The following is a 27,365-nucleotide window of genomic DNA, read 5'->3' on the forward strand; positions in this document are numbered from 1 at the left end:
CCCTTATAGATCAGATAAGGGAACATCAGTCCAGTCTACCCATCCTTTCATCTTTCAATTCCATCATTTGGCAGAAAGGAGGGGCAGTAACAGGGCTGACTTGAAGGTGACACATCTTTTAACTTTTATTTGTGACATTTTTTTCCAACAATGCTAATTTATAGCCGGTTAGACGTGCACTGGTGAGGTGCTGTGTCTCTGTTTATTCAAGGGCATGTTCACAGCATGGTGTACCATAACTGTAAGATTAGTGGCTAAAACGAGTCCAAGCACTTGTCTTATGGAGACGGACACCGTCATGACCGCCCCCTAGACAGCTCAGGAGGGCTCTTGCAGTAGCATCAAAGACAGAAAGCGCACAACAAGCCATCTTGTGTACTTATAACACACAACAGCATGCAACAATATATGTACCAAGCACAGAAACCAAAGAAAGCACAGTTTGTTAGTTGCCCAAGTGTTAGTTGCTCAAAAGACTGCTTTAAGCATTTAAAAATAAAGGCTCATGCACTTCATGCATTTGCATTTCTTTAATGTGTTAGTTCGCCAAGGAGCTAATATCCTACCCCCCTTCGACAGTAGGTGACCTAAGTAGGAAACCTCCTGTTGACAATACTTACCCCTTTTAAAGTCACACTCCCTGGCCATTTAAAGCCAAATGTAACAACAATGTGTTAGAAATGGGGGACTCTAGTTGTCAGAGGTAGGTACCTTTGTCCAAATAGGGACCCTTCCGTCTAGTCAGGGTAAGGGGGATACACACTTTAGATAACCCCGGCTCACCCCCTTGGTAGCTTGGCACGAGCAGACAGACTTATCACAAAGGCAATGTGTAAAATAATTGCACCAGCACTCACAGTGAAAACACCACAAAAGGACACCACACCAAATGCACATCCTGTCTCTGTCACACTGAAACCAGACAGTCAATCCACAATCAGGCAGAGGCACACAGGAATGTTAAACAAGAAAATAGCCACTTTCTAAAAGTGCTATTTTCAAACACAGACTTTAAAACCATCCTTACTAAAAGATGTGTTATCAAATTCTGAGTTCAAGAATACGGGACCCCAATTTTCTATCCTATCCCTGTGGGAAGACATACTTGTAAAATATTACAGAGCATTCCCCTCTCTGTCCTATAGACAAGATAGCCTTTCAACAGTAAAAAAACAAAATTGGCAGTATTACACTATCAGGACATGTTACTCACACCAGTACACGTCCTACTTTGCACATACAAAACACCCTGCCCGGGGGTACCTTGGGCCCACCATAGGGGTGTCCCATGTACAAACCGTGCACAGGCACTGCGGTGGCAGGCCTGAGGCATTTTTTCCAAGCTACTTATGTGGGTGGCACAATCAGCACAGCAAGCCCACTAGTAGCAGTTTATTTACCAGCCCTGGCACACTCAGTTCACTTCACCGGGGATCTACTGGCAAAACAAATATGCCAATCAGGGAGAACCAAGCACAATATCAATTTACACAGGGAGCACTTGTGTGCCCAAAGCATCTAAGCCAGCAAAAACGAAATCCAGCAGAGCATCAAAAACATAGGAGGTAGAGGCAAAAAGTCAAGGAAGACCACGCCAAAAATGCCAGGTCTAACACTATTGAACTGTACTGTCTCTACAACTTTGCTGTGTGTCTGAAACGATGAGCAAGTAACTACCCTTTTAAAACATTTTTATAGATGCTCTGTCTTTCTGCGTAGTCCTCAGAAGCGCAGCGGAGCCTATGACTCCTACCAGTCAAAGTGAATCCAGACAAAGACCTATTATTGAAATAAATAGTACTGCCAAAGAATGTATTTTAGATCAGTGATAGAAGAATATTGAGCAGCAGAAAGAACCATTAGCAGAAGCATAGCAATGGCTAGAACAACAGGACGTTGGAAAACCACATTTTCATGAGCTGCACACCAATCAGTCACAAAATTGTAGACACTATCAAAATAATGGGGCTATTACAATTAAACAGTTGTCTCCTCACCAACACCTTTCTCAACCAAATCCTGTATCAGACACAAACAGGCTCGCTGCCCTGCCCATTGCATCCGACAATAAGGGATACAAGGCAAGATAGCATTGTCTAGAGCTAGATCAAAACCTGGGATATCTGTAACAATCGCACCTCTGCATCGCCTGTTGCCCATAAGGTGAATGGCGCATCTGCAAAACTCAAGAGGGGGGCAAACACTATGTACTGCTTACATTAAGTCCCAGCATCAGACATACCAAACTCATCACAGTCTCACCACAATTAGACATGAGCGCAAACAGAAAACCCACGGTAAAAAGGACCAATAATCAGAGCAAGAGGGAACAAAACATGTGCTACAACGAATGCGTCTGAAACACCCACCAAAACACTCATAACACTGTGCTATGTTAAATACGTAACAAAAAGAAGAAATGTAGATCAAGTACTTCCAAATGTCTACAACTCAGTCGCTATTGCAAAAAACACAGTAAAAACAAATCTGCGAACAAACAATCAGATTCCCTTTTCAAGACACAAATCCTGCCCACTATTATCTAGAAACACCTTCACTCTCACCTGAGGCAATAGGCGTGTCGGGGGTACTAACCAATGCAGCCTGAGCGACATAGCAGGAGCAGAAGCAGCAGAAATAGAAAGAACAGCTGAATATTTAAAGTAATAAAAATCAGAGGGTAATGTGTCTACTGTCATTTATGAAGAAAAGAAAATGCTACAGCTGCCTCTTGTTGGGCCATTTTAGACTGTACATCCTCATCAAGAATCTGATATTTAACATCATGTGGTGTACAGTAATCTGTGCTTTTTAATTCGCAAAAACTAATCTTTTCCTGTCAGGCCACAAAAACCAAATTGGTAACCTTTCTCAAATAAACCTATTGTTGCAGCAACCCTCTCTAAAACTGACTTCGTAATTTCTCTTTTAAAACTCCTACAACTTTGATATTCTTTCCTAAGTGGGGAAATCTGGACCTTCCACCGTTGCCACAGTGGACTTGGTGAAACCAGAAAGTTTAGAGCCAAAAAACTTATCTTCAAATACAGTAACCTGTTGAAATGTGTTCTAATTTTCTTTCTGGACAACTTATTCAAATTCATTTTGGCACTCTCCATATTTCGAGGAAGCATCTGAGCTTGGAAAAAACTCCTGAGCACCTTTTATTTCTGCTTGTGAAACAACACATTGTAACTCACTTTCATTCCCTGCAAACAACTTTTCTGAGCAAACTCCCCTTCCGTCTGCCTTTCAAGCTCATTTCCTTTGTTTCTTACTTCTCTGTCTGCTGCTCTGCGTGTCCCACAGAAACTGCCCACATGAGCCCCCCCTTTTCCTTCTGCAGATGAGACTGTGTATTTCTGCATGCGTCCTTTTCACATAACGACAGAAGAGAAACAGCAAGAGAAATTCCATTCTTATCTCAAGGCCAAAGGCCGCAGTAAGCCTGCCAAACCAAACTGAATCACAAACTGTGTTTTTCAACTTTGAAAATCCTTATTTTATTCACCATAAATACGCACTGCCTGAAATGCTTTAAACACCTTTTCCAAATTAAATACACGTTCTATTGTGAAGTCAAATCCAAATCAGGCACACTCACTCAAATCAATCATGAATTAATTACTTGAGCACTCTTTACTCATCTGAGCAGGGCTTATTCATTCATTTTTACTTGCATGCCACTTTTGAAAAAAATGCTACTTCATGTCTGTAGCTCAAAACAGCTTTTATCATTTTGCAATGTCCAAAGCTAAATGTGAGATCTGAGCGCCATCAGCACATCCCTGCTTTTCTCTTTTTTTAAAATTATTATAACATCATGATCTTTAACGTCTAATTTCATAATCTCCCCCTTACACCTTCCTTCGTCCTTTCTTCAAACCATTCATCCTATGCAAAAAACAAACATATATATATATATATTATTACTATATTCCTCTTTTTTTGTTTTTACTCAATAAAGCCCACATAACAGTGCCTCCTGGAGGCGCCAGCTGATCTTCTTCAAATGGGCATCTACAAAGCAACAACGACAACAGGAGAACAAATTAAGCTCATTCCAGGCATTTTCAAGAAAGGGCCCAAATGCATTATTTTGCCTGGCAAAGGAATTACAAGTACTTTTTCCCAAAAGACAGTCCCCAGACCGTACCAAAAACAAACTGATGATGCACCATATTTATAAATAAAATCAAGCTCTTGTTCCAAAGACGATCCTCAGACCATGTCAAACAAAGTAAACCACAAGTCAATCCTCAGACTGCACCAAGACAGGGCAGTCCTTAGACTGCACCAACACAAGACAGTCCTTAGACTACACCAAGACAAAACAGTCCTCAGACTGCACCAAGACAAGATAGGCTCTAGCCCCAGGCCTTTTCAAGAATAAGCCAAATCAACAAGGGGCCTGGCAGAACGTTCAAAAACGTTCCGTATCACAAGGGTCCACAGACTCACCAAGTTAACCAAGGCGGCGCTGCACTTACCAAAAATCAAGATGAACTCACCTGGTGCACACAGGTCAAACAAGAATATTCTCCACTGCCGACTCTTCAGACCAAACGGTCAGATCCAAGGATTTCGCTTTTTCAGGACCCCAGCCAGGGTGACCACTAGACGAGGAGCCGCCCGATCAGACCGGCGGGGCAACCACGAGAACCAAGCTCTATCATATGGGGATCCCCGATCCGCCCATCCGACCGGATGCAACCCCGACCCCACAGCCCGATTACGGGTGGGTTGGGTCACCTGGTGGAGTCCCTGTTTGGGCGCCAAATGAAGGAAGTGACCCAAAATGGGTCACCCGGGTCACTCACGACCACCTCTCTGCCTTCCAAACAATGAATAGTCGATCAGACAGTAGCGAATACAAACCAAAATTATTTTATTAATATTTCACTGCAGCGGAGTCCAGTCTGACCAGCCTACTGTAATGGCTGACGAGGAACTGACTCCAAAACACATTGGTAATGCGAGATATGCTTTCCAACACCTTCCAATTCCTGCCCAAACTGGAGTAATCCATCTCAGGCCATGATGAACAAAGAATGCACACAATTATGAACTATGGCACAGGGCTAGGAACATGCTATCTCAACCCCAAGGTTGCTTGGCCAGTGCCTACCATTCTAACATGTGGGAACAGGTCTCTTTAACAGCAAAGGAATGAAACAATAGACAGTACATTCATTAGTGCAGCGAAGCTTCAACCTTGAGAAGTACAAGCTGGGGGCGCAGGGCAGCCTTTCTGCTGAGGCAGGCATTGTGGGTCAGAGACTTGCTCTTAGTTACAGAACAAGATGGCGCCAATAATGATGGCGCCATGAATGCTAACTTAACATAAAGAGTTTAAGCATAGCAAAAGGACATTTAAATTCTGCGTATTACAGAAATGATATTTTAAATCTAACACTTGAATGGAAAGATTCTACCCTATCGGGTTAGGGGATGCCCCCTCCCCAAAGGGAAGGGACATACAAAGGGTGTAGTGTAAGAAAGTGGCTCTGTATATACTGTACCAAAGTAAGGCTCAGTGTGCACACAGTCCACAATCCCCAGAGGTTTGGCAGAGGCTAAAGTTAGATATAACCTTACTCTCTAAAGTGGTAGCTTGGTCGAGAAGTAAGGCAGTATCAGAGGACAGTGTAAAGCATTTGTTGTACACACTCAGTCAGTAAATGGTCTCACACACTCAAGAACTGAACTCTAGGCCAATTGTTTTGTATATAAAAATATATAGTTGTTTTATTTTAGAACCAACAATAGGTATCAAAGTACTTTCTCAGAATAAAATGTTGTAGTTGTATACTTTCAATAAGCAATAGACTTTTAATTGCAATAGTTAACAGTTGTTGCAATAGGCAACACAATTCAAACACAATTATAACATTGAGCTCAATGGGAGTTTTTAAGTAAATGCAATTTCAATTACTTTGCGTATGATTTTCTTACTCAGGGTTGGATCCTGGATTCAACCTTGGTGCATTTCCTGTAAACAGTTGAAAGAAATCGTTTTTGTTACACAGGCGATTTTTAAGGAATATTTGTATGTTTGAAAAATCGACACTTAGAAGAATTTCTGGCAAAAACCAGGCAATGTTATCCCATGGAGGAAAATCAAGTTATCGGTAAGTACAGTTATAATTACTTTTCAGGGTCAGTGCTGGGCACCAAGATCCAGCACTGGGATCTCTCCTGATAACAGGTGAGTAATTTCGTTTTCGTTGATTGGGCGATTTTTAGTGAATATTTTAAAGTTTCAAAACTCAACACTTAGAAGAATTTCCAAGTGAAACCAGTCAATGTTAACCTATGGAGAAAAAGTGAGTTATCGGCTGTCAGGTAAGTACTCGAGTGGCAGAGTTAAGGTTCTGGGCATAGACTCAGGGGTCTCTCAGGGTCAGGTAGGTACAGTTGTTACACCCTCAGCGGCACAGGGGCAGCCGGGTGCAGAGAGAGTTAGGCCCAATGTTAGCCTATGGCAGCCAGGGGGCCTTTGGTTGGTGGCTGCTAGCAGGCAGGCCACGCGGCTGTGGGAGCTGGGCTCCTGGTCATTCACTCAGGGCAAGTGAGGAAGAAAAATAGGATAGAGGTTGCACTTCCAGGGGCACTCGGGCGGCTGGGTGCAGGGTGCTTTTGAGCCGTCAGGTGCTCAATGTATTGCAATGGAGAAGTTACCAGATGAACAAAGGCTGCAAGCTCGGGGACGGAGATTCTTCAGGTGCGACCACCACTTCGAGAGGTAAGTTGGGAAGCGGTAGGGTAGGTAGGCACCCAGGAGTTGGGCACAGGGGGCCGCAGGGCGACGGGTGCAGGGGTGCCTTTTGACGTCGGGAAATCTTATCCTCTGCTGGTCGCGGTTGGAGGGGTCCTTGGTTCTGAGGCTGCAGGCGTCGTCTGGAGCGTCAAGGAGGGTCCTTGGGTGCTGGATTCTTGGTCACAGCCACCGGGGGGATGTCCTCGGGGTCTTTGTTCACTCAGGCACAGGCCGGGCTTGGCGGGTGCAGAATGTGCAGGAGTCGCTGTTCCTGGCTGGCACCAGGGATTTGTTACTTGCTTTGAGCAGAACCACGGCTCGTGGGAGTCCCAGTCTTTTAGAGTGACAAGGCAGCCAGGTCCTTCGCGGTTTTCGAGGTTGCTGACCACTGGAGACACCGGATTTTAGCAGGAGCAGGTTCGAGGGTCGACAGGCCTGTAGGCCTGGGGCCAAGTCAGTTGGTGTCTTCCTCTTGTTAGCAGCTGCACGGCAGGTCTTCTTTCTTCTTGTTCTTCTTGCTTGTTTCGGATTCTGGATCTGAGGAAGGAACGTTCAGGGTGCCCCTAAATACTAAATTTAGGGGCTTTACAGGTAGGTAGAGGTCAGGGACCAATGGGTCCCTTCCCTGGGGTGGGTACACCCCCTATCCTGCCACTCTCCAGTGGGAGGGGGGCAGGAGCCTAGTCCTGATTGGGCAGGGCTCCCCATCTTCAAGATGGCGAGAGCCCGGAGATGTGCTTCACCTCGCCTCCGTCACCTGAGGGGTGGGGTTGGCAGAGGCTGGCACACCCCCTTTCCTCACTTGGGCTTTCCCGCCAGTCTTCCCGCCAGAGTGGGGGCTAGAACCGGTGGGGACCAGTTGCTGAGTACAGCAAGTGGTCTTGGGAGGCTCACAAAGGTGGCATGCCTTTGAAGCTTACCCCTGCCCATCCTGGGGGAGGAGACCTAGCACCTCACCCAGGACGTGCATTGTTGCAGGTCCAGGAGAGCTGATGGCTCTCTACCCAAGGGTCCAGCAACATGTCTGCTGGGTGGCAGCCTCCCTCTGTCGTGCATTTTACATTAAATCCCACACTGGCATCAGTGTGGGTTTAATGTGCTGAGAAGTTTGATACCAAACTTCTCAGTCTTCAGTGTAGCCATCATGGTGCTGTGGAGTTCGTGATGACGACCTCCCAGCACCATATACTCTTAATGGCAGCACTGCACTTACAGTGCCCAGGAATGGCCCTGGGTACTGTAGGGGTACAGGGCTCATGCACCTGTACCCTCACCCCTGGCATAGTGCACCCAGCTAGAGGGGTGACTGGGGTATGCCAGGGCAGTGTGTTTGTGGGCATGGCACACAGGGATGTGTGCCATGTCGATTCTCTGTTTTGTTCTGCACCAAGTCACTCAGCCTGCAAAGGCAGTGTGTGTGTGTCAGGGTACAGGGCCTCTAAGGGTGGCACAATAAGTGCTGCAGCCCTTAGGGGCCTTCTCTGGTCACAGGGCCCTGGGTATCATTTACCAGGGGCTGACATGTGGCCAGAGATGCCAATTGGGTTTTAGGCTTCGTGCAGTTTTAGGGAAGGAACACAGGCCCTGGGCACCTGATTGGCAGGACCCCAGGGCACACTCAGTCAAAGTACATCAGCAATTCAGCAAAATGTGGGGGCATACCATGCAAGAAAGATGGCACTTTCTCACATGTAGTCACCCTAAAAGGCAAGTATCCCATTGGCTACCAGCTGCCAGTACCTGTACCGCCTCTAAATTCTGTATTTAGGGGCACCCCTGAACCTTGATCCTCAGATTTCTGCAACCTACAAAGAAGGAAGATGAAGAAGACGCCATGCAGCAAAGCTAGAAGACCTTGACTGACTTGGCTCCAGCTTGAAGAGACTGCGACAAAGATGATACCTGTCCAGTGGCCAGCGACTTCCAAGAGCCCCAGGAAGACTGCCATTCTTCAACAAAGACCATATCTCCCGAGGACAGCGACCCTGTCCAGAAAACTCTAATTTTAAGGACTCTGGATCTGCGACCCCTGCCCACTCTGCACCCAACGCCCACAGCCCGAGTCTGAGTGGCCCACGTGTCCAGTGATGTCTCCCCAGTGATCCAGACCTTGACTCAATTGGTACCAGACTTCTCGTGGACCCCACAAAGTTGCCTGCAGCCTCAACAGAGAGGGTCCCACTGACAGCGACCGTCTCTCGTAAAAGAAACCCAACACCAAAAGGCACCCCTGCATCCTTAGCCCCGCCAATGGTGCCCAGGCCTTGCCCTGCATCCCAACTCATCTGTCCCCCCGGTGGTCACCTTCATCCAGCCTCCTGGTCCGAGCCTGCAGTCTCTTTGTGCAACCAAGATCCTCCATTCGTTTGCATTGGGCGCCCAACGCTGATTTGCACCCTGCACCCGCCCCTGTGTCGCTGGTGGTATAGCTTTGGTGCTGCCTTGTGGTACACCCCCATGCTTAACTTAATCCCTGGAACCTGTGCCCCGAAACCTTGGGTATCTACCTGCAAACCGCACCTCTTGTGGGTGCTCCCAGTCTCTAGTGAATAACATGAGACTCAATGACCTCAGCACCCGGCCGCCCCAGTGCTGCTGGTGGTGCTGTGAGTACCTTAAAGTGAACCTTGCCCAGTATTGGTCTAAACCTACGAAGACTGGAAGAGTAAGTCATGTACTTACCTGTTAATGCATATACCTGTTTTCTTCCCTTACGATTGCATTGCATTTCTCCTATTGCATTCAAATGTCTATTTGCTTTTATTGCTAAGCTCTACTGTTCTGACGCAAAAGTATTCCTACTACTGTAAAGAATTATTAGTGCCTTGCAAAACAAGTCCTACTGCATCTTGAAAAGTATTATTGCTATTCTTGAAACTGTTACTTACTTACAACTAGTTCCTCTTGGCTCTAAAATAAAATAGCAAAGTAAAAACTTTTTACAAAACAATTTGTCTTAGATTCATTCTTTGAATTTGTGTAAACATTTCTTGCCTGTGTGTGTACAACAAATGCTTAACACAACTCTCTGATAAGCTTAACTGTTTGGCCAACTACCACAAATAGAGCTTTTAATATTATCTACTTAAGTCTCTGGGGATCCACTGGACTCTGTGCACACTATACATTACGTTGGTATAGTATATACAGAGCCAGCTTCCCACAATGACTACAATTGCTGCTTCTGATAACAATACTCCACAAAGGCACCATACCTGTGAGAAACAGGAGAACCTGTATATCACAAAGGGAGTGCAGGTGAACCGTGTAGGGCCAGTCTCATAAGGTACAGACTTCCCACATCTGCCATGGGGTATGTTTATCCTTGGTGGCTGATCCACATTCAGCATTGCGTCCATCATTTGTTTATGTAACACTTTTCGCCCTAAGTGGTATGGGTATGCCCAGACATGGGTCCCTTGCTCACTGTGCCACTGGATTCAAGCTAGCCTGGCTGATGAAGGGTGATATCCCCAAACCGGTCCCAGGATGCTTGTTTCCGGTCCAGGGAGGACCTGGCTTGACAGTTTGGGCTGGACTGTTCCTATGAGGCACAGGGTCAAGACTGATTTGCATATGGCTGGGTCTAAACTGGGGAGGGCATGGTGAGCAAAAAAACAATGGATTTAGGCCCAGATCTCTTGACTGATGGTGAATGTAAGATTCATTCAGCGTTTCATCCATCATTTGTTTGCATAACACTGATCCACAGACATGGCACCAGCACGTCCTCTGGCAGAGTCATCTATAGCTATAGAGTTATGCTCATTAAGAAGTGGAGAGCCATTAATTGTGCATCCAACACTTTCAATTCACTTGTATCATGAAGGTTGAAGGAGCTGAACTAAACACGTCTATGAAGGACCACTGAAGATGCCGTAGACCTGGCCACTGTGACCATGCTGTAAAAACCAAACCTAAAAAATTGTTTAGCAAACCCAAAAGCATCATTGACCACTTCAGCAAAGGGGCCTCACGTGAACCGGAAAGAGAGGAACCACAATCTGTGTCATTTAGAGTCTTTTGTATTTATGCACCATCACACGTGTTGGAAAAGCGAACAGCACATTAGTTTCGTCTACATGAACTAACCGACAGCTGAAAAGGACCAGTGATGGAACCATTAAAATATGCAAGCTCAGGGCCTCCCATAGTGGGATAAGAGAATAAAAAGTGCATATTGGTAACGATAAGCCACCTCAGAGCTGATGGCTTCCACAGAAGCAGGCTTTCCAAACTGACCTAACCAAACCCCATAACATCTCACTAAGAAGCAACAAGAGTTCTGTCACAGAACAACCAGCCTGTGAGGAAATGGGGTGTAATATATGGCGTGGTTGGGTGACCACCTTGCAATACACTTACCAGCTCATTTGGGTCCAGTAGATTTCGACTGTAAAACCCTCAGCTCCACCCTGGGTAGATGTGGCACTGCGCAGCAATATTTGATCCTAACAATGGTTCACAGCGTACACAAAATACTCACTCAGAGTCACAAAATGTTTAAATAAAACAGCACTAAACCCTAAAGTGAAGAAAAAGTGTATGGCCCTTATGTAAAAAAAAAAAATTAAGTTATAGAAACATATAAAACATTTTTATTTCATAAATAAAAAACAATATTGTGAGGCTCAAACATATAAGCTGGTACATATAACAATTAATAAACATACACAACCAGACAAGTGGCATACAAAAAGAGGTTACATAGAAGTCGGAATTCCAAACAAATACTAGAACTACAACACACAGAACAATGTGTCCTCCATAAATTGTGGCCACAGTTGCATCGACGGCATTTCGACCTTTGTCATAAGTACATGGTCATCTTCAGGACTGATAAATAACTGAGCATCCCACAGACACTTGGCGATTGAGTCGCTAGGATTGTAGTGAATTCACGGATGTTTGGGAGTTTTTGGAGCAATACATTGACAGGCCCCTTTCATTTAGAGTTGGCTGTGGATGATTAACTTTATACAGCTGCTGAAATTAATGGTTCAAAAGAAGCCGAATTGTATAGACTGCCCTGCTAATTTCCCCCTCCTTTCACACAAACATACAAAGATTCTTATGACAAGCATTGAGTTACATTTTGCTTGAGAATTTCTTGCTAGTAAAATTATTTGGTGGGATGCTTGATCACACTCCAAGCTGATGTTATGGTGATCAGGAAGACTGCCTTCAAGGTAAGAACTCACAATGGACAGCTGTGCAGTGGTTCAAAGGGGGTACACTTCACCACAAAAGGCTTTGGTAGAATCAAATGTGATGAGGTTCTTAATATGTTTACAAGAGATGATTTAAATAAAGGGGGCTGATTCGCCAATCGCAAAACCACTGAAGGGGTTGACAAATAACATTTAACAGTGCCTAAAGAATAAGTTACTAACCTTTGGTAATGCTTATCTGGTAGAGACTATATCTAGCCGCAGAATCCTTACCTTTAAATTTCCCAGCGCCACACTGTAGGAAGCTGGCTCTGTATATACTATACCAATGTACGGTACAGTGTGCACAGAGTCCAGTGGATCCCTAGAGGCTATACAGAGGTTAAAGTAGGAAATACCTTACTCTCTTTTGTTGTAGTGTGATTGAGCAGTTAGGCTTATCAGAGGGCTGTGTTAAGCATCTGTTGTACACCCTCAGGCAAGACATGATTACACACACTCAAAGACTGAATCCACGACCAATTGTTTTGTATAAACAATATTAATTTGTTACTTTTATTTTAGAACCAAAGAGAACTCCGCTGCAGGTAAGTATCAGTTTGAAATTAGCAATACTTTCAAGTACAGTAAAGTGTGCTTGCAAAAGCAATAAAAGTACTTTACAGTGATACTGAAAATACTTTGTGGTGTCAAATCAACAGTAACAGTAACTTAGAAATGTACATGATAGACACTTAGTGTAATACCAAGATATGCAATGCAATCCTATGGGAGGAAAACAGTTATGTCCATTTACAGGTAAGTACTCGACTTACACCTCCAGTCTTCGGGGTTTTAGATCAACACTGACCAAGGGATGGACCGTGGAAGGGGCTGCACCACCAGTGGCACAGGAGCGGTCGGGTGCAGAGGTCACTGGGCCCAATGTTAGTCAATAGAGACTGGGCGCACCCACAAAGGTGCAGATTGCAGGTAGGTACCAGCGGTTTCAGGGCACAGGCCCAGGGGTTTAGGCAAGCACTGGGGGCACAAGGCAGCACCAAAGCTGCACCACCAGTGAAACAGGGGCGGCCAGGTGCAGGGTGCAGACACTGCATCTGGCATCCTATGCGATCCTACAGTCTTCTTTTTGGAAACAGGCTTCAGGTGTCGAACTGGAGGGTGCAGGCAGGAAACCAACGACAGCACAGGTAAGTTGGAATGTTGATGGTCACATGGGGCATCACTGGTCAAGTTCCCCAAAGCCCTGAGGCTGTGGTGCATGGGTGCCTTTAGACGTCGGATTTGTTCTTACCGGGCCGGTCGCGGTTGGGAGGACCGTTTGGATTCACACTGCAGGTGTCATCGTGGAGATCAGGAGAGGTCAGCCACTGAAATCGAGGTCAGGATCACTGGGAAGACTTCACAGGATTAGTGAGCTACTCGGGCTGTGGGTGTCGTGTGAAGAGTGGCAAGGAATCCCGGTTCCAGATGGCACAGGAGTCCTTGGAGGTGATTTCTTCTGGACAGGTCCGCAGACCACGGGAGATTGGAGTCTTTTTTGAAGGCAGCAGTCCTCCCAGGGTTTTCAGAGGTCGCTGGCTGTAAGACACTTCACCTTTTTGCTGGAGAATGTTCAAAGCTAGAGACAGGTGAGTAGGGCCGGGGCCAAGGCAGCCGTCAACTTCAGGGATGTCTTCTTTCTTCTTAGGTCGTCACAGATCTGAATTCCTTGGTTCAGGGATGCCCCTAAAGTACTTAACTTTAGGGGCGTTACCAGGAGTTACAGGTAGTACCCAATAGGCTACTTATCTTTTGGGTGACTATACCCTCTGAGTTTACTCCCTTTGGGGGGTGAACACATCCCTAACCATATTGGCTTAAATCCTTCCAACCAACATTGAGGATTTTCAAAGGAGGGGGTGACTTCAGCTCAGGACACCTTAGAGATGGTCCTGGCTGGAAGGGGACACACGTCTCCTGCTTACAAATGTTCCCGCCAACCTTGCTGCCAAAAGTGGGGCTTAGTCAGGGATGGTGGGCATCTCCACTAGCTGGAGAGGCCCTGAATAGCATAACAAAGGTCAGGAAGCCTCTGAGGTTCACAGCCCTGAATGCTAATCCTGCTTGGGGGTAGGTCAGAAGCACCTCCACCCCAAGCAAGCTTTGTTTCTGAGGCACAAGAGCACAAGGCTCAGGGGGTCAGAAACATGTCTGAAAATGGCAGGCTGGTGCAGACCATCCAGTTGCACACCAGAGAGTTGTTGGTTGTTTTTCAGGGAGCATAACTACGATGCCCTCTAAGTGCATTTTACAATAAATCCAACACTGGCATCCGTGTGGCTTTATTATGCTGAAAAGTTTAATATCGAACTTCTTAGAATTCAGTAAAGCCATGAAGGAGCTATGAAGTTCATAACGACAAACTAACAGCCCATGTACTCAATATGGCTTCACTGCACTTAAAATGTCTAAGAATGGACTTCGACACTGTAGGGGCATATTGCTCATGCAGCTATGTCCTCACCTGTAGTATAGTGCACCTTGTCTTGGGGCTGTGAGGCCTGCTAGAGGGGTGACTTATCTATGCCACAGGCAGTGGTTTGTAGGCATGGCACATAGGGATGTGTGCCATGTCAACTGTTCAGTTTTAGCTGCACCAAAACACCTAGTCTGCAATGGCAGAGGGTATGTGTTTGGTGAGGGGTCTCTGTGGGTGGCACAATATATATGCTGCAGCCCTTTGACACCAAGTCTGGTCACAAGGCCCTTGGTACCAGAGGTACCTTTTACAAGGGACTTGTATGTGTGCCAGAGGTGTGCCAATTGTGGAAACAATGGTACAGTTTTGGGAAAGAACACAGGCACTTGGAACCTGATTAGCAGGGAACCAGTGCACATTTAGTCAAAGTGCATCAGAAATCAGGCAAAAGTGTGCTTGGAGAGAAGGGGTGCTGGAAGGGGGTAACCATGCAAAAAGAGGCAAATTCCTACACCATTGCAAAGCTCGCATATGACAGAGGGCATGTGTCACAAGCAGGATGCAGGAGGCCATGAAGCCCAGTAGCCTGGAGACTGAAACATAGGCATCATTGCCTGAATATCCTGGCTGCTCAGAAAGATAAGCCCGAAAATGCACTTTGTCCAGTACAGCTCCGATGAAAGGGAGAGTCTGAGAGGGAGTCGATGTGACTTCGGCATGTTGATAGTGAATCCCAGTGAGTCCAGGAAGTTAGCCGTAGTCTCGACCTGGGGCGAGTCCACCTTCAAGAGCCAGTCGTCAAGATAGGGGAAGACTGGCACAGTTGATCTCTGTAGATGAGCAAACTTCGCCATCACCTTGGTAAGGCCAAAGGGGAGAACAGTGAACTGAAACGCTCATGGCCTACTACAAACCGCAGATAGTGCCGGTGGGCAGGCAGGACGGGGATGTGGAAGTAGGTGTTCTGCAAGTCCAACAATACCGTCAAATGTCCTGGGTTCAAGGCAGACAAGACTTGAGCCAATGTGAGAATTATGAATTACTCCTTCTTGAGGAAGAAGTTGAGGGCCAGCACATCCTAGAATAGGACGAAGGCCTTTGTCCCATGTGGGAACCAGAAGTGGGAGTAGCAACCACAGCCTACTTCTGGCAACAAACCCCTCTTTACGGCTCACTCGGCCAAGAGAGCCATGACTTCCACCCAGAGAAGGGACAGATGATCCACCGTCAGCCGGTCGTGAAATGCTGGCATGGAGGGAGGGGTTATCATAAAGGGGAGGGAGTAGCGCCTGCGGACGATACGCAAAACCCACATCTCCGATGTAATGGACTGCCAGTGGGGTAGATGAAGGCGAATTCTGCTGCCACCTGGATGTCTATGGCACTAAAGGGGTGCAGATTATGAGGGTTTGATGGCTGCAGCTGACCAGACCGTTGACTACCTGACCCACGAGGTTGGTGGGTATCGCACCCTCTGCCCCGCAGAGGCTGAGGAGCATGCGCAGCTATGTGGCTGAGAGGTGATTGGCGCGGTTGGAAGCCCCTTCCGTAGACGCGAAAGGAGCAAAAGGTAAATTGGGGGTGCCGTGGGGCCATAAAAAGGCCCAAGGACTTGGCCATAGCCCGACTGCCCTTGAAGCTCTCCAGCACCGGATCCGACTTGTCTACGAAGAGACGGGTGCCATCGAAGGGCATGTCCATGAGGGGTGTCTGGACATCCCTCAAAAAGCCAGTAGTCCACAACCAGGCACTATCGATGAAACCGCTCTGCCAAGTTAGTTGGTCATGTCAAGCCCACATTGAACAGTGAACTTTGCTGCATCTCTCCCATCAGCACAGCATGAGAGAGTACGGTCGGGCCTTCTCCGGTACCTGTGGCAGCACTTGTGCAACCGTGTCCCAAAGAGTGTGGGAATAACAGCCCAAAAGGCATGCAGTGTTTACAGACCGCAATGCTAGGCTGGCGGAAGAAAACTTCTTCACCAAGGAGTTCAGCCTGTTGGAATCCCTACCCAGGGGATCGATAGGGAATGTGCCATGGGATGTTGAGGCTTGGACAACCAACCTCTCTGGGGTAGGATGTTGGGTGAGGAAGTTTGGGTCCCCTGGAGCGCGGCCGTGGCGGCAGGCAATCGACCTATTCACAGGAGTTCTTGTGTTGGGTTCGTACCAAGTCCCCAAAAGGACGACAGTCAGGGTGTCAGGAGGAGTAGCGGTTCAGATGTAGTGGCCCCTGGATGCAAAACCTCTGTTAAGATGCTCGGTTTGACTGTCACCGAGGGCAATTGAAGGTCAAGTACCTCAGCCACCTTTCGCACCATCACTGCAGAAGAGGTTCTATGCTTCGTAGCCAGGGTACGGGAGAAAGTATACCAGTTTCTGGAGAGGTATCCAATCCACTGGTTTTGCCCAGTTCCTCACAGAAGTCCAGGCTAGGGTCTTCCTCATGTGGCTGGTATTCTCCAGGGTACAGTGACCCCTCCCCTTCTTCATGGAGTCCTAACCCAAGGGATTAGGCTCAGGCTCTGATCTAGGAGGCAAGGCTCCTGTCTGCGCCGGCTGTGGGTGACGCCCATCGGTTTCCATATCGGAGTCGGGGATCAGAAGGGGGATGGTGCAGCCGGTGGGCGCCAGCGGTGCCATGAGCGTCTGCATCAGGACCGGCGACAGGGAAGGTCGAGTTGGTACAACTGGCTCCGGATCCAGGAATGGATCCATGGGGCCCGACTTGAGCTGGAGTAACCATGACGGACCCAGAGGGGGCCCCTCTGACCCCATGGAGCACAAAGGCACACCAGCAGATTCAGGCCACCCATGGATGAGGCGCATGACCTCTTAGGACAAGTTACATACTTTCAGTAATGCCTTATCTGGTAGAGACAGGATCTAGCCGCACATTCCTTATCTTAGAACCCTCCCCAGGCACCAGACTAGATCCGGAAATCTTTGCAGCAGTACCTCTGCATGTTGGTATAGGTTGGCGAGCGACTCCGTAGCGATGTGATCTTCTGAATGTGACTTCAACAGAGTCCCCATAAGCCCTCCCCCGAAACACTGACATCAGTTTCTTCTGAGACTATTCTCGAGATAACACAGAGCCACTCAAAAAACAGTCTCTGGAAACTGTGCCAAAGGAAAAGAACCATAGCAGTATGCAAAGAGAGGATCTTGGAGACAACAGGGCCCTCAGTTTGCAGAGCGGGGGGGATGGGTGGGTTGATAAGGAATCTGCGGCTAGATCCATTCTCTACCAGATAAGGCATTACCCCAGGTATGTAACTTGTCCATCTTATAGAGACATCAAGCCGCAGATGCCTTATCTCAGAATACGATACCAAAGCAATACCATCCATGGTGGAGGGGCTGCGAACTGACCTCACCAAAGATCCCAAAATAGGAGAAGCCGGTCCAAAAGATAGAAGGGGACCAGACTATCTGAAAATGATAGGTGAAGCAAGATGCTCACCGAAATGACTAATCTCCAAGAAGGACTGTGGAGGCCCGTAGGGAGTAGAAAGCTATAATACCGTGAGAACACCTTATTGAACCAGTAAAAGAGGCAGGCCCAAAAGGGGATGCAACCTAAGATTGGGGAATGCAAAATGACCAAGGACAACAGCTCATAAAGGCCAGGCCCAAAACCAAATAGAAGGAGCATACACAGCGTGTTCAGCCGCAACAACACATACAATGATTAAAGAGCATTCCCCAATCGTCGAGAAAACTATCCTGAGAAACAGATTTAGAAAAAATAGGCCTCCACAAGGCATGCTCAAGAGCATCATATGCAAACAAAAAGAATGGTAAAGAAACCACTCTTACATTGAGAACCTTAAAGATATACAAGGCATCCTGCGAAATAATATAACGGAGACGCTCACTAGAGCGAAGGAAGGAAACAGACAAGTACAACCAAGAAGGCTAAACCAGGTCACCAAGAAGGGTGGAGGTAAAACGCAGCGATGTGCACCATATAGAAGGCCAGCCACCATATGTGCACAACACACACATATACCTGAAGTAAAAGACATCTACAAAAGATGCATTCAAGAGATAGGGATATACGTGCAGAGACATACATCCCAAGATCAATAAACATAAGAATAAATATGCATATAAAAAACATAGAATCTACCATAGACAGACAAGTCATACATGGTAAGCAAAAGTATATCCACTTCCACTGAAGGTAACCCACGTCCTCTGCCAGTGAGTGGGAGGCCAAGTGGAGGAACGAAGGATACTCCAAGACTGGAGGTAACCAAGAGAGGACAGAGATAATGTGTACTACCGTCGTAAAGAAGGTACAACAGTAACTGAGGTAGAGACAGAAAAACAAGTCTGGGGAATGGAAACCCAATGCCACATAATAGTAAGAAATGGAAGGCATCACCCACTACAGCAACCAAGGGCAACCATCCAAGAACCAAGGCCACAGACTGAGGAAGGATGCCTGCATGCAGTAACAGGTTAAGGAGAGGATAAACAGCAAGTGGAAAGTCCTCTATGAAGGAGAGGAAGAAAAAGACCGTCAGGGTGAAACAAAGGGCTGGCGGAATGTTGATTTTGACAATCACATTATCCAACCCACGGAAGCATGAGAACAAGTAATAATCCTGACCAATGCTCCATGGAAACTTGAGAGAAGATAGGACCTACCCAAAGAAAAAGGAAATGCCCCCACCAAAAAAGGGGTAAAGGGAACCTCGCCCATAGAAAAACGACACGACAAAGGCAGAAGTGGAGGGAGGAAAAGGAAACTTAGCCTCCTATGAAAGAAAGACACTAGACATGAGTCCAACAATCAAGGGGACTGGTTTCCCAGGGGAACACGAATGAAAAGAAAAGCAGACACCACAGCTTTCCCACGGGTGCAATGGCATATACATATAAAAGAAAAACCTGCAGGAAGCAACAGCAGTGGCATTAACCCAATCAGGTAAAAACACCTAAAGGGCAAAAACGGACACCAGGGTACCAGGCTGCTGAAGAGAACTGCATCAGGAACATGATACAGTAGAAAAAGAGCTTATACAAGAAAGAGGTACCCTGGCACAATTTTAACTAACATGCCAAAAAGAGGCAGGTACCACAAGGACAGTAGGGAAAATAGGAAAAGTAGGAAAGTAGAAAGTAGGAGAACATCGGTGTGTCCCACAGAGTAAAACACAACAAGGAGAAGGTCCACACAAAAGAGGGTCGAAGATTGGAGTAAAAGTTACCCAGGCCAAAGAGTCTGCCTGCCTGTGGTACCATGTTCACCCATATGGACATAAGAGCAGAGAAAAGATGAAGTTGAAGTCCTTATAAGGGATACTAAGCATGTAGGTAGCTCACACAATGCTCCTAAGGAATACAACATAAGGTTCCCAAAGAATGGGGCACAAGGCAATAGTGCGTCCGCACACCATAAACAGAATACCTGCCATAGAGCAAGTACACAGGAAGGAAAAATCAAGCAGCAAGAAGAAGCTGTAAGAACATGCTCCCACGAGTTCATAAAAAAAAGATATGTTCCAGATGGTTGAAATCTAAAGCAGTCACTGACAGCATAAACTAGAAGAAAAGCACCTGCAGCAAGCAGAAACACCACACCAGGTGTAGCCTTGGAAGGGAGAGAAGTACTCTGCCTTATGAAGGCTGATGAGGGCCTAACAAGGGAAAAAGAATTGCCCCAGACTAACCTAGTACAATCATAGAGTTAAGACTCCGTACTACCATGACTATCTCTGAACCGGCATAAAGCAGAGTCAGCATGTGTAGGAAGCTGGTTCTGTATATAATATAGCAAAGTGAGGTATAGTGTGCACAGAGTCCAGTGGATCCCCAAAGGTAGGCAGTGGCAAAGATAGATAGCAGCTCACTCTCTATTTGTGGTAGTGTGGTCGAGCATTAAGGCAGTATCAGAGGACAGTGTTACGCACTTGTTGTACACAATCAGTCAGCAAATGAATTCACACACTCGAAGACTGAACTTCAGACCAATTGTTCTTGTATGAAAATATTCCTTTAGTTATTTTATTTTCTAGAACCAAGCAAGCCTGGCACAGGTAAGCAATAAATACTTTACAGTAGTAATTCAGTTTGTAAACAGTTTGAATTATAATTGTATATGCACTTTGTTTTGACTTATGGTATGGTTGCAGAGAAATTAAATACTTTGTAAATACAGTACATAGACTTGAATAGGCTTTTCAGTAAAATACCCGGTAAGTTACTTTTAGATTACTTTTCTTACTCAGAGTAGTATACCGGGACAATTCTCTGGGACATTTCCTGTAAACCGGTAAGTAAAATCGTTTTGGTTAAATAGTACAATTTTAAAGAATTTCTTTAGGTTTTCAAACTGCACACTTAAAAACTTTTCCAAGAAAAAGTCAATGTTATCCTATGGAGGAAAATAGTGTTAGCGGTTTTGAGGTAAGTATTTGGTAGTGGGAGTTGAGGCTCTGGGGTAGACTCAGAGGTCTCCCAGGGTCAAGGATGCACTCTAGTTACACCCGTAGTGGCACTAGGGCGACCGGGTGTAGAGTGCTGAGGCCCAATGTTATCCAATGGGGAATAGGGGGCCCCCATTTGGTGGCTGCTGACGAGCAAGCCACAGGGTTGTGGGAGCCAAGCTCCTGGTGTTAGGCTCAGTGCAAAGGGGGATCCGGCTTAGCACACAAAGTGCACCCTTAGCGGCGCTGGGGCGGCTGGGTGCAGGGTGCTGTTTTGGTGTCGGGTGCGTTGTTGTTTTCAAAGGATGTTCGGTTTTGGTTTACAGCTGCAGGCTCGATCCAGGAAGACTTCTGGGAGCAACCAATAGCTGGGCAGGTAATTTGGAGGGCTTGGGGACGTAGGTGCACCTCGGGTTCTTTTCTCCAGGGCGCAGGGCGGCTGGATGCAGGGGTGTCTTTTGAGATCGGATTTTACCTTACCGGGCCACTCTCGGTTGGGGGGGTGTCTACGTCCACAGCGAGCCCTGGAGGGGTCAACTCACGGTGGACTCGGACTCTGGAGAGCTAGGGGACCTAGCTGGGACCGGTGAGCCACTCAAATTCGGGCCGTAGGCTACGGGTGCAGTGGTGATTCAAGGCGTTGGGTTTCTTTTTCCTCCTCAGGCTCAGTCTTTCTTTGCTGTTTCTCCTGAACAGAGCTGCTGTTCACAGGAGATCCGGTCTTTGTTGAAGGCAGTCAGTCCTACCAGGGGTTCTGGAGTTTGCTGGCTGCAGGGCAAGATGGTTTTTGGCACAGGATCTCTAGAAACTGGAGACGGGCCGGGGCCAGGTCAGTTCTTGCTGGAAGGTGGACTTTGACTGCATGGTTGCCCCCACTTTTTTCCTGGTGTTTTGCTGGTTTTCGACTTAGTTGGCTGGGATCCTGCTATTCAGGACCCCAGCCTATCTGCTTTCCCCTATAAATTGATTGCATGTACTTTAGGTACACTCCAGAGTGGATTCTGGGGTACCCTTATAAGTCCCTGGTATATGGTATACTACCCAGGGCATAGGTACCAGGGACTGCAGCATGTATTGTGCCACCCCTGGGAAGCCATTTAAAATGACACAACTGGTCTGCTACAGCAGCCTGTGTAAGGTGGTGTATGTACCCCTTACTAAGATATAGGTTCCCTATATCTCTCCATATCACTGCACATATAAACCTATCGTCACCCCTATGGCAGGCCTTATCAATCCTGAAGGCAGGGTGCTGGGTTTTATGTGAGAGGGCGCCCATGCATGAGCAGAGCCCCTCTGCAGCCTTCGGAACCTTTATTCCTGGTTTGTTTGTGATGCAGCCAGACCATATACTCTTAAATGTAAATGTAAATGTAAATGTTGTAGACTTGTAAAGCGCACAGCTGCCCCAGCAACGGGGCGTCCCGGCGCTGTAGACCGCTGGGGAACCCGTCCTGGCTATCCCTGTGAGATGGTCCCTTTCTGGGTATCTCCAAGGTGAAACCAGGCATCCCCGGCGTCTGTGGGGGGCCGTTGTAGAGATGAGGCAAGCTTAATGCCCAGAGTTGCTGAGTGTGTTCCTGGTTAGAGTAGTTACCGAGGCGAGAATTATTGAGTCCGTTTTTGACCCTGGTCCACGACCCTGCCGCGTCGGGAATTGAACCCTGGTCTCTGGTCGATTCTCTGCTTACGGATCTGCCACCTCTAACCAGTGAGCCACAACTCTCCACAAGTGCATTATAACCTCGCTGTAAATGTTAACTTTGGAATGGCTGCACGGAAACATGTTGTGTTTGGTGTCAAACACCTTGGAATCATACCCCCACATGAGTAACTGGTGTGGGAGGTATGATTCCACCCTACTAGTGGGAGAAATATGACAGCACCGGTATACCCGGTACCAGCTTTGCAAGCCCTAGCATCACAAAATGGATGCTGCCAGCCACAGGCACAAGTCTGCCCTCCTGCTGCTGGACGAAACTCCGGCAGGGGAGGCCTGGACAGTAGGTTTTCTGTCACAGGGAGGTGTGACCCCCTCCCAGACAGGCTTTAGTGTATTGGAGATGGGTGGGTGCACTCTGAGAGTGCTTTGAAGTCTGCACTGGGGGCACATTTGGTGTCCCTGTGCAAAGTCCAGCTCAAACTGGTTGCAGGGGCTACCAGCCCCTGCTCTGGCGCGAAACTGGACAAACGATGTGAGTGTCGCCACCCCTATGTCCAGAACCTCCCATAGGTGGGTCCCCAGAGTTTGTCCCACCCCTTCCTTGGGTATAAAGTAGGAACCCCTGACTACAAGACTTTAGATATTACCTGGACGAAACTCTGCTACAGAAACCAGTAGATCAACGATCTACATTGAACTAGATGACTGAAGAATCTCCCTTGGAGTAAAGGAGTTACTCCCATGCTTAGCAGGCACCAAAGACGCATCTGTCCGGTTTGCATCTCCGAAGCTCCTGAGGACTCCGAAGAATATAACACAGGTGGTGGGTTCCAGTGGTCTCTGAGGTCGATCTGTGTGCTCAGCAAATCTGAGACCTGTAACCCTCGTGGAGACCGTGCAACCCGAACCCCTGGACACCGCAACCATTTGCAGCAGCATATGGTTTTTAGTGATCCCTGAGGCTGTGCTTTGGGCTACTTGTAGTCCAGACCCAGAGCAGTGATTCCACTGAAGATTACTGGCCTGCACTCATCGAGTAATCCATGGGCTGGTATTTAGTGATTCCTCTTGAGGTCCCTTCGCAATCCCTTGTCCGTCAACTTGTGGGTCCCTGAGAAGGGTACTTTAACTTTCAACAGGCTTACCTGGTTGCTCCAGACGTGCCCTGACTCTCCATCGCTTGGGAAGTCCACAGGACCTTGCTGGTCCACACCGAAGCCATTTTCTCTCACCGCGTGGGTTGCCGTTGCCAAGGCTTGTTGGTCTCCAATCCGGACACCGACCCCCCAGCACTGGACATCCTTCGTGGGACAGCTCGCCTGCAGACTGTGGTTGTCATCGACGCCTCCTGGTCCTCGTGGCATTAGAGTCAAGCTTCACCTCTTCGCACCTGAAACACCCGACATCGGTGGGCATTCGTCTATCGTGCCCCTGGTCACTGGCAAGTGACCCAGAGTCTGTCCCCTCTGCTTTCAGGTTCTTCCCATCTTTGATCCAGACTTGGATCACCCCAGACACTTCTCCTTTCAATGGCAGCAGCACTTTGCAGCACATCGCCATTGAAATCAACGACGATTCGCAACACCATTTGACACCTATGTACCCGGCTTCCCTGGGTGAGGTAACACGAGTACTCCGATGCTCCCGTTGGTGCTAGCCCTAGAACCCTCTAAGTCTAAAGGGGTTTGCTCAAAGTCCTCTCCTAACTGTCCTTATTCTTTAAAATTCCAACCGCGACTTTCCTATTGAATTTTACGGGGCTCGCGGCTGTGGTCTCAAACTGCACACGTCCCCCGTGGGTCTCCTGTGTCACTGCCTTGGGTGGTTCCTTGGGGTCCCAGCGATTCTACAATGGTTTGGTCTCCCCCTGGGGCCCATGATATATTGTGCTATTTACTGTCGTTTAATAACTGTATGATTGTGTGCCTTGCTCTCTAATCTCTTAAAGAGATTAGTAGGGAGTGTTTAGAAATAAATACATATATTTTATATATATACCTGGTGTGGTTCTCCTTTCATTTAGTCATTCAGGAGGTTATAATCTGGTAAACCAAGCTGCTTTACACACCTTCAAGACTTAGCCTGAAGGCTGCTTTCCATAGCTACCACTAGCATAGCTTTCAATAAAGGTTGTCTTAAACCTAATCATCAATAAGGGTTGTTTGGCCCGGTGCAAGGTGCCCACTAGAACTAGTGGACAGCATATACCAGGCCAACTTCTCACAGTTCTTCTCTGCAGTCTCCTCTGCTGGGCATCTTCTTTTGTCCTTTTTCTTCTTAGGTCGCGGGAATCTGCTTTCATAGTTCAGGGCTGCCCCCTAAATACTGTATTTAGGGGACGTTTTAGGGGTCTCGAGGTCAGTAGCCAATGGGCTACTGACCTTACGGTGACTACACCCTTGGTGTGCTCAACCTACGAGGGGGAGTGGGCACAATCCCTAATCCTGATTGGGGAATGGTTGCCATCTGCAAAATGGCAGGCACTGAATAGTGGGCTTCACATCGCCTTCCCCACCTGAGGGGTGGAGTTGGAAGAGGTGGGCACACCGTCTGGGCTGGCTAGTTTTTCCCGCCTGTCTTCCCGCCGAAAAGGAGGAAGGGGGCCTGCTCCTGATAGCAGGAGAGGCTGGGGGTCGCATTACAAAGGCTGCCACAGATGGCTCATCCTGGCCTGGGGTAGGTGTGAACACATGCACCCAGGAAAGGCTTTGTTTCTGGGCTCAGGGAGTGAAAGCTCCCACCCTAGGGGTCCAGAAACATGTCTCGTGGTGGCAGGCTGGTGTGAACCAGTCAGGGAACCCACCAGAGGCTGGTCGTTTTTCAGGGGGCATCACTTAGATGCCCTCGTTGTGCATTTTTCATTAAATCCCACACTGGCATCAGTGTAGGTTTAATGTGCTGAGAAGTTTGATACCAAACTTCTCAGTTTTCAGTGTAGCCATTATGGTGCTGTGGAGTTCGTAATGACAAGCTCACAGCACCATATACTCTTAATGGCAGCGCTAACTTACAATGTCTAAGAATGGACTTAGACACTGTAGGGGTACAGGGTTCATGCACCTGTACCCTCACCACTGGCATAGGGCACCCAGCCCTATGCCTATGACAAGGCAGTGGGTTGTAGGAATGGCCCACAGAGATGTGTGCCATGTCGACTCTTCACTTTGTTCTGCACAAAAATATGCAGCCTTCAAAGGCAGTGTGTGAGTGTCAGGGTACAGGGCCTCAATGGGTGGCACAATAAGTGCTGCAGCCCTTAAAGGTCTTCCCTGGTCACAGTGCCCTGGGTACCTGTGGTACCATTTACCAGGGGCTGACCTGTGGCGAGAGATGCCAATTGAGTACGTTTTGGGGAAAGAACACAGGCCCTGGGAACCTGACTGGCAGGGACCCTGGGCACACAAAGTAAAAGTGCATCAGTAGTCTGGCAAAAAGTGGGGGGGGGGGGTTACTGTAAGAGAAACCCACTTTCCTACAGCATGTGCACCAAAAAGGGAGGCGCCATCAAGAGGCATGTCAATCTAAGTAGTTTGTACAGCCTCCGAAAACCTGGAAGCATGCAACCATGCACGCCAACGTAGAGCAACGGAAAAGGCTATAGGCCGATCAACAGAATCGGTGGTATCCATGCCACAGTGGATGCCATGTGTGGCAGCCCGTTCCCCATTTTGAACCTATGGAACAAGAGCATTCCGGCCTTCCTCCAGGAGGGAGGGCAAGAGGCGTTCAACTGAGTCCCACAAAACATTGGAGAAGAGGGCGAGAACACAAGAAGAGGGGTCACAGAACTCAGGGCAGAGCTAGATGAAGAGAAAATACACCTACTACAAAATTATTTCCTGGCCTCTCTTTCCGGAGGGACAGGAAGGACAAAATCAAGATTTTGGGTGGCTAAAGCAGCTTGTACCACAAAGCTCCAAGTAGATGGATGTCTAGGGAGACAGGAGGCATCCTCCGGGTTAAGTCAATGCCTGTGAGGAATAGAGCGGTACACAGGGAGCCCTTTTTTAGGTTTAGCCCAAGCACACAACAGGATATATATCGAAAAGACAATCACTATAAGGAAGGATCGGCTCTACATTAGAGTGGTCAGGATGTAGAAAGCCAAGTAAAGGGTCTGTTGACAATTCCACAGAAGGAAGTTGTAGATCCAGTACAACCAAAACTTGATTGAGCATGGCCGCCAGAGCGGAACTCTACTCCGTAGCCAAGCCAGAAGGAGACAGGAGGCTGGAGAAGATTCTAAGCCACTGGCATCACCCAAGTCAAGTAACCAGCTAGACTGCATTGGGGGAGGAACCACATCTGCAATGGGAAGGGGACACACCACACCATCTGTAGTACTTATACAATCATGGTCCTCAGAACGAAAAACTAGAGGAAGGGAGTCTGAAACGGTCGGCTCCATTGGTGCCGCATCCGACACTGGTCAATGCTAAGAATGCGATGCCTCGACGGCACCACCATTGGAGCCAGCAGACAAAATCCCAACGCCGACATTGGAGTCTGCAGACCAGAAGCAGGAGTCAAAAGTGATTGCCTCAATGGGCTGTGAATCGGCGTCGTTAAGGTGTCAAACAGGAGGCAGACCCGAAGCAGAGAGATAACACATTGGCAGGGGCATAGGCACGACCTCGCACCTCCGTGGGGTCCAAGGGCCCTCCAGAGGACTGGGACGACCCAAAAATAGAATGAGGAGATTGGGAATATTGTCTCATCTGAGTCAAAGATGCCCCATGCCCGGGATAGATGGGGAGACGGTGCGGACTCATGCCCCAACACTTCAACAGAAGAGTGGGGACCAGAGGTAGGCAATGAAGGCGGGAGGAGCCGCGACTTCAACCGCCGACGCAGAGACTCAAAGGAGGAT

At 47.7% G+C, this 27,365-nt stretch overlaps 1 protein-coding gene across 1 annotated transcript in view; it reads right to left on the reverse strand.

Annotated features, from left to right (window-relative positions):
• The window catches only part of LOC146786088 (eukaryotic translation initiation factor 4 gamma 1-like), a 647,727-nt gene that overhangs the window by 2,677 nt on the left and 617,685 nt on the right, over positions 1-27,365 (reverse strand). The window lies entirely within an intron of this gene.

The sequence above is a fragment of the Triturus cristatus genome, chromosome 11 (assembly GCF_964204655.1).
Source record: "Triturus cristatus chromosome 11, aTriCri1.1, whole genome shotgun sequence".
Taxonomy (NCBI): domain Eukaryota; kingdom Metazoa; phylum Chordata; class Amphibia; order Caudata; family Salamandridae; genus Triturus; species Triturus cristatus.